This window comes from Festucalex cinctus, chromosome 11 (genome assembly GCF_051991245.1).
Source record: "Festucalex cinctus isolate MCC-2025b chromosome 11, RoL_Fcin_1.0, whole genome shotgun sequence".
In the NCBI taxonomy this organism is placed as follows: domain Eukaryota; kingdom Metazoa; phylum Chordata; class Actinopteri; order Syngnathiformes; family Syngnathidae; genus Festucalex; species Festucalex cinctus.
The window spans coordinates 26862815-26871510 of NC_135421.1; the positions used below are offsets into that span (position 1 = coordinate 26862815).

The 8696-nt window shown below is 37.7% G+C and overlaps 1 long non-coding RNA gene across 1 annotated transcript in view; it reads right to left on the reverse strand.

Annotated features, from left to right (window-relative positions):
• The window catches only part of LOC144030643 (uncharacterized), a 94178-nt gene extending 85804 nt beyond the window's left edge, over window positions 1–8374 (reverse strand). Inside the window, exons 1-2 of the long non-coding RNA XR_013287310.1 lie at window positions 8263–8374; window positions 7563–7644 (exon numbers count right to left, since the gene is read on the reverse strand). This is a non-coding gene — a long non-coding RNA (uncharacterized LOC144030643). The remainder of the gene's footprint in view (window positions 1–7562; window positions 7645–8262) is intronic.
• Window positions 8375–8696: the final 322 nt, after the last annotated feature.

Sequence of the window (8696 nt, forward strand, 5' to 3'; positions counted from 1 at the left end):
GGGTTTCTTTATAATCGGACTTTGGCTTGGAATGGACGGCGCCATTAATGACACAAGAGCCAAACGCTGTAACGAGCAATTATTTTGTGTTATGTTGGCGACTGCTTTGCTCTGCAATTACATCAACCAGGACACTGGCCAGTGGCCACTCGGTTCGCTGTCATAGTACATTTCAATAATGGCAACAAGAAATGTGTAGCTTTTTTTTTAGTATTATGTAAACCTCACACGTAATACAGATAATTGGGCTGAATTTTTAGCATTTTTCCCATCTTCCAATCAAAGTCAGTAAAGCCCCAATTGTCAGATGTCTCTAAAAAATGATCCTGATTTGTTATCCTATGTCGTCGGGTGTATTAAAAGTTCTATGTACTGTACTACAACTCCATCTTCTTTGCACAGTATTTTTCTCACAGTTTGTCTGGCCCGCAGCACAATGCTGCCTCCCACAGGTCAGTGTTGGTAAAGTACCAGATAAACAATTTTAGACAGGACACTTTATGATTATGGTTAAGTGTGTGATGTGCTGTGTTGGTCATCCCGGGTACACCACATGGCACACACTAGGGGTGTTAAAAAAAAATCGATTCGGCGATATATCGCGATACTACATCGCGCGATTCTCGAATCGATTCAATAAAAAAAAAAAATCGATTTTTTTTTTTTTTATTTTTTTTTTATTTTATTTTTTTTAAAAGAGCTCAGAATTGTTCATTCGGTATTCGGATTCAACGGATTCAACGTCTTATCATCATTGCCTTTTTTTTTTTTTTTTGTGTGAATCGATTTTTAAACTTCCATTTTTAATGGAAAAATATTCAACAAAACGTCTGACTTCGGGTTAGGATTCACACCTTGAGCATGGAAGAATGTTATATGAACGGAACATTAAGCCTTAATATTTTATTTTAATGCTGTTCAAACATGAAACAGATTACAACCTCTATAAGACTGAAATTGCAGATAAATAAATAATACATTTTCATATAAATCTTACACTCTACAAGCTTACTGATTAGTATTTTCTAAATTTGAATGAAAAAAAATCGCAACAATCGACTTATAAATTCGTATCGGGATTAATCGGTATCGAATCGAATCGTGACCTGTGAATCGTGATACGAATCGAATCGTCAGGTACTAGGCAATTCACACCCCTAGCACACACTATAAGAGACTAGGCCTCGGCCGATTACTGGTTTCGATTATGGCTACTACTGGCTGTCACTGATAATGAGCTCTTCTTTTTTCTTTTTTTTTGTGGACTCCTAAGCATTGCAGAGAACAATATGATTGGGTGCAGTGCTTGAAGTGTTGCGTAAAGGAGACAACTTTTTGAAGTTAATTAACTCATTCACTGCCTTTGACAAGTATACTTGTCAATTGTATTTTTTAGAGCGGTGCTAAATGGGGGCGAATCTGAGCATGCTCCACTGTAAATATCAAACTTGGAAACAACTTTACTGATGCCCAACCACCGGTAGATGACATCATTGCCCCATTTTATAGGAAATAAACACCGTTTCAGAGTCCATGGGAGAAATGGCTGTATTTTGGCAAACCTACATTTTTCTGCTGTCAATTATAAAAAAACGGGACGGGACAAAAAGTAGGGAGTCTATTCTGTTATTTGGTAGATTCGGTTTATATATAATTATTGAATGTAATATCACGTGAGTATTGGAAATGTAAAAATTTTCTATAATGACTGGCAGTGAATGAGTTTTAATTGACTAACTTTTTTTCTCCTTTTGTTGAGCAGAGAGGGGAGGCGTGAGCAATAAATTTGAAAAGGAGGAGGGAGGTAGCAAGACGAAAGAGACATTGTGCAAATGCGGATGAATTTTGCTCTGTTCATTAATGTGGCTTCTTCTAAAAGAAAAAAAGAAAAAAAACGATGCCAGCAGATACTAGTTAGCCCCAAGAACAACATGAATAGCCCACAGGGGCTGCTCTAAAAATAGCTCACCAGTGAAGGGACACTGTGATTTACTAAGAACTTAAACAGAGGAGGAGTGTTAATTAAAGTTAACATGGTAATGTTTCTTCTGTACCAAATAGTCTATATTTTGTTTAAAAATAAAATCAGAAATCCAATTTTAATATTGTGATATTTTTGCTCATACTGTCCGAATCTGACATATATGCCTATCAGAGATGCAAGTACACACTTGTGATTTTTTTTTCTTTTTCTCATCATGTCTGGTACTTGTCAAATTTAAAAAATCTGACCTGTTGTTAAACTTTTTTAGGTCATGAACTCTGGCGCATGCGACCCAGGCCATGACATATTAAGTGTGTGTACCCCATTTAATGAGATACAGTACAACAAACGAGTACAGTTCATGCCACAAGATGAGTCGATGAAGTCCTCAAGACCTTTTGTTGTTGCGGTGTCGTCACTTTCTCATATTAATTCCGCCAAGGAAGTTAAGTCATCATTGTTTTTGAGCCACCTCATCAAAATACAGATTCAGTGCCCCCAAATTTAATAGGATTAGGAAAAAAATATATATATGCTCTATCCTGAAACTGCATACTCGGTGTTTAAAATAAAGTGCTGATCCTGAAAAATAACAAGTTTTTTTTTTGTTTTTTTGTTTTTTGGGGATTTTAGTTAGGTAAGATTTCCGTGATGAATACATTGTTAAAGATGAACTCATTTGCTCCCAATAACGTGTAAATACGTTTTTTTTTTATGTACTAAGTGTCCCAAAGACATATTGATACGTTTTTTGGGGAGTTTTTTTTTTTTTTTATGCTAGAGCATACAGAACGGTTGCAGAAATGGTAGTTATTACACAAACGGCCAGCAGGTGGCAGCAGAGCAAAGGAGATCAACCAGGGCCATGTAGAAAAAAAAGCTCAATTATTTACAATTTTAAATAGATTTGTGAAAACTGATGACACTTAGCTCTCTTCTAATGTTAATTGCTGCAAAACGGAAACGGGTAGAAACATACTTTTTCTTCCTGATGAAAGAAGAGACTTTAATCTTTATTTTGATAGGTTCCATGCTTTTATAGCAATAAAACACAATATTCTGTGGGCCTTGCAAAATCAGTCGAAATCCAGTAGAACAGCCGGGAGCGAACGGGATTGCGAAATGTGAAAATGGCGGCGAGTGAATGAGTTAAGAATTACGAATTTATGATAATGTGCCATTTGGTGCTTGCCACTAGTGGCTGCATTACTTTGAAAAGTAAAGATAATACCATTCCAGCATCATCACCATAATTTGACGAGTTCTTTGTCAAGAAATGCATTAAAATGTTACATGGAAAATCTGCCTCTACAATTAAGTCAAGGTGAGTGCGATAAAGTTTTTAGTCTGGCAGTAATTTATCATTTTCTGGGGAGCTGTGGAAGTGCATTTGCGTCAAGTTGAGACACAAGGCGTTGATTCCAGGCATAAGTGGAACAAAAACAGACTCGGAGGAGTTTAGGGTGAGGCGCTCGCGATAAACACGGCTTGCTTTGTTTTATAGTTCTCGTAATACGAAATTAAAACGCAGGCATGAATAACAGTCGAAATCCTCAAGTAGCTCATCATGGTTGTTTTAATTAAAGAAGTGAGACCTCCTCGACGCCGCCTCGCGCACTTCATCCTTGTTTTGCGGCGCAGGGCCACTTCAATTTCTCCTCGTCAAGGACTCTTCCGATGTGCGGCCTCCCTCCGCCCGCCATGAGGCTTTGTGCGTCATTCGCGTTTGCTTGAAAGCTGCCCTCGAGTTTTGATTAGTCGTGCAATTATTGAAACCCCCTGGAAGTCACTCTGGCGCTGGTGATTCCTTCATCCAACTTGTTCTCCTTGAATTTACGGTTCAACGTCTCAAATAAATTCAACCGGCTGCTGTTATTCTTTGACTACATTTAATCCGCGGGAAAACATTGTGTCACATGCGCCACAGATTTTTTTTTTTTTTTAACATGGTGAGATTTAAGGGGTATGCTCAAAAAAATCGATACGGCAATATATCGTTGCGGGCCTCATTACAATACACGTATCGATACACGGGCGTCAGAATCGATATTGCTCATTAACTTTAAATAGGAAGTTAATGTTTGCCTTTGCAGCTTGCATTGTGTACCTAAAAAGTTCAAAGTTCGTTGCCTTCAATGAATGCAAAAATAGCTCACCAGTGATTGGACACTGTGTCTTGGCTAAGAAAAATTAAAGCAGAGGAAGAATATCAACATTTATTTACTGGCACGTATCTTAATGCACCAATTTTCCTCTATTTTGTTTAAAAAACGAAATAGAATGTGTTACATGAAAAAATGCTGTTTTTATTTCCCCAAATATTTCAAATAAGCACATTTTAGAGCTGTAATTTTAATACTTTGATATTTTTGCTCATATCGGCTCATGCCTATTGGTAAATTTCACTGGTGTGTCTGTGAAAACTGTTCCTTGCTCTGCGGTGCGTACACATTTAGACCAGGCATGCCACTTGGTGATAAACCAGAAGACCTACTAACAAAAAGATTTTTGTCATCCAGCATAATAAACATCCTTTAGGTATACATATGACTCTTCTTATAAAATGTGAGAAAATTAATGTAAAATATCGGGATACGTATCGCCTTTAAGATCATGTATATGTATCGCGATACGCATCATATCGTGACCCCTGTATCGTGATACGTATCGTATCGTGAGGTTGGCGGCAATACCCAGCCCTAGTGAGATTGTCAAATAGCCACCTCAATGTGAAAACAACAATGAATCCCCATTTACCACCAGAACTGTCCATCAAAACAAAAACAAAACAAAAAAATCCACTTCAAACCAGACTTTGTTGAAAGAGAAGTGAAGATCGAGTCGACACGATGAAGAGCAACCACAGCCACTTGGCGTTTAAGACACCAACTGCAGACAACCTTGGATAATGTATGGAACGTTATTAGATGACTGACACAACAAATAATGTTTATGCTGAACCGAGTCTGACTGATGTCTGTTGTCAAAAATCCATCCATCCATTTTCTTATACCGCTTATTTTATAACGCTGCGCCAAAGTCCATTAGCAAGCGCTGAGCAAACGAACGGCATTGTTTTACTTCCAAAAGCTGCAAACACGAAGTTGTCAAATGCTGAGGGCGTCGTGCTGGCCATAATGACACTTGAAATGAAATGGGAAAAAAAAAAAAAGGACATACAGAGTGACCTTTGAAACACCCTTTATTTACGGTAATCATGGCCTCACTACTGCGTTAGCGTTGGTTCGTGACAGGCAACGGCGCATTCCAACTAATGTGAGAATTCCGGACCTGTTGAAGACTTTACCGTGAACAGTATTTGGGATCCAAGACGTCTTTTTCTCGCTCATTATGTCGGCAAATTCCCATTGAAATGAACAAAGACGGCTTCCGGTTACGCAGAGGACACATCATCACACTAACGTGACCAGGAACATGGCGTGTCCCACACCGTACCATCGAATTCAGACACTTAAATCGGTTGAAACCCAAATTCAGAATAAGATGCCAAAGATATTTGCACTTTTATTCTTTGTACACAATGCCTAATCCAACACAGGAAAATGATTAATAAGTGTTGTATTGCTTTAAGCTCGCATAAATCTTTACGTTACTGCCGTTAGATAATCTATATGACTCTGGCATGGAAATAGGAGTCAAGATAATGGTTAAAAACTAAGGCTGGGCAATAAATCGAATTAATTCGATTAATCGCCACTTTAAAAATTGAATCGCTAAAAATTTGCTAAATTGAGGTGTTGTGTTGTAGTGTTGTTCCGATACCGATACTGGTATCGCCAGAGGCGCCGATACTGCATTAAAACTTTGGTATCGGTATCGGTGAGTACAAGTACAAGTAACATGCCGATACCATTAACTCCAACGCTAATATAGGATTTTGGATGCAGCATCTTGCGTCTTGCTCGTGCACGACATTCACTGATATGTGACATGCTCACTGCATGCCGATCCAAGATGTCCTATTGGCCCTTGAATGCTCTGAACCAATGGCAGGACAGCTTTTTCATGCTGAGGAAAAGTAACCCTTAAGTATCGGTATGGTATCGGTATCGGCCGATACTGCAAAGCTGGGTATCAGGGGCCACAAAACGGTATCGGAACAACATATCATAAATGTATTATAAATTATACATTAATTGAAAAATATTTATTATTATTATTATTATTATTGTTATTATTAAATACAACATTTTTGCATAAGCTATTAATATTAAGTTTGTGTTAAAACTTATTTAAAATTGGTGTACATTGTTATTGTCTGGACATTTTGCACATGATTTATTTTTGAATAAATGAAACCTGTAATGAAAATGTTTGTTGGATTTACTACTTTGATTAATATCGCAGTCGTCCAGAATGACTGAAAAAAATTGAAATTTTGTTTGTGTCGCCCAACTCTATAAAATATCTAATAATTCACCGCTATGAACGTAATTTCCTCTATTGATGATCAAGGAAACGTCTTCATACCTAAGGCAAAAAAAAAAAAAAAAAAAAAGTGCATAAAGTTGAATGTGAAGTCTTCTATATAAGACACTTCAATTCCATAGTGTCCCACCAAGCATGTGCTACAGTACAAGCTGACCTACTTTATTTGGGACAAAAAGGTTGAGTTTCGCCTTAACAAAAGGAAGTCTGGGACAATAAAAAGCGAGCTGTCTAAATCGTTGACTCATGGGTTTTCCATCACTAGCAAGGAACAGATGCGGGGCTGTACATCACGCATTAAACAGCCTATCGTTAAAAAAAATAAAAAAAATAAAAAATGACATGACCAGAACATCTGCAGCATGAGACGTAATAGGCAGCTTGCGTGTGTATGCGTCGGGGATCAGGTGTTCAATATAAGAGGCGGTTTGCTTGATGAAAACCTGCAATTTGCCCAAATTAAAATGGCTGCTCTGACCCCTTCTCAATAAGCGAGACTCATTCATCATTTTCGGGGCGGCACTGGACTCTTTTTTTTTTTTTTTTTTTTTCTTTCCTTCTTTCTTTCTCGCTAACGCGGAAAAGCGGTACACCCGCAAGAGCTTTATGAGCTCCCGGCCAAATTCTGTCAGATTAAAAAGGTCCAGGAGATAAGCTAAGCCCGTGTATATGTGTGTGCGTGTGCGAGTGAGTGCTGTCGGCGGTTTGAGAAGTAATTGTCCCATTAGCTTGCTTATTAAGCTTATCTGTTTCTCATCAAACCGCACCTCTCTAAACATTTCCTGTGACCGACAGAAGAAACATGTTTCGATGCCATGCACATGCGATTGCAGCAAATAGACATAGAGGCTTTAAAATTGTGCAAGAATAAATGATATACATTATGTGTTGTTAAACATTAAGGCTGGAAATAATGTACGCTGCCATGGTTCAATTGACACAATGTGGATTTGTTTTGCTGCACAACTGAGATATGAGTACATCCACTATGGCACAAACAACTCAAATAAACACACATTGGAAAAACACCTGCTAGAAAGAAAACTACAGTGGAAAAATAGACAATGATGTGGTCTAAATATGCATTTACGTATTAATGTTTACTTCCGCTGCTTGTGGAGTTACTTACAAGCAATTTGGGTGCATTGGTGGGGTGGGGCCTCGTGTTTTGCCAGGATCAACACCGCCATATCAGATGTGGCCGTTGAGATCTACATGGAAATAGACAGACAAAAAAAAAAATGGATTAAAGTTTTAAATCAGAACTGGGATCTTACAATTGGACTGGCCATGTAAATCCATCCAAAGAATTATTATTCGACCAGGCATGTCCACATGTCAGAGGTTAGCACTTAAAAGTAACAGTACACACAATGATTAACACATGAAGATTGAAAGTACTGCCAAGACTTACTATTTTTTTGGTAATATTTTTGTTTTTGAGTATTAATGCAGTTGCCATTAAATGTGAGCAGCTCATTTCCACAAGGTACCTTGTAAACAAAGCCGAAAAGTTGAGAATTCAGCATCAATCAAAATGATTGAACAATATATATGTTTGATATTTGCATTATAACAAACATTATAGGTTAAAAAAAAAAAAAGGGACCCAGAATATAGCACAATAATTGATCGACTTTTAAATCACGAAATGTTTACTTTGTACATCTTTTCAAGTATGTTAGTTGAAGACAACTGTGGCAAACGTAAATTCCTTTGGCTCGGTCGTCATGCTGACAACGCCACCTTGAGCTCTTAACGTGTATCTTCTTGGCCTACATGCACATGCTAACGTTTTGAAAGATATAATTAAGAGAACAATTACACACCGGATTGTGCGTTTTAAAGTATAAGTGGCACTCTAATTCCCGTTTGAACTCGTTTCCACCCAACGGCAAAACATCCTCACTCAGGAGCCGCAGGTTGTTGCGCAGTGCATGCTGGGAAATGTAATTTTCACAGATATAACCTGAATTTCCCGCAGTGTAAGAAAATAAAACAAGAATTAAATAAAATAAAATAAAAAAAAACAGATTGAATTAAATGAGGTAAAACAAAAAAAAAAGCAAGAAAAATAAATTAATCATAATAAATCGAATGAACAATAAGCGAAGTGCGCATCTCGAGGTCAAGGTGTATTATGGGTGGCGGCGTGGTGCATTATGGGAAGGCGAAACTACCAAACTGTCATTGAAAATGAATTGGATCAAATTGAATTGTGCTCTGATAGAAATGTTTCAACCGCTGGAAAGTTGCCGTTTTT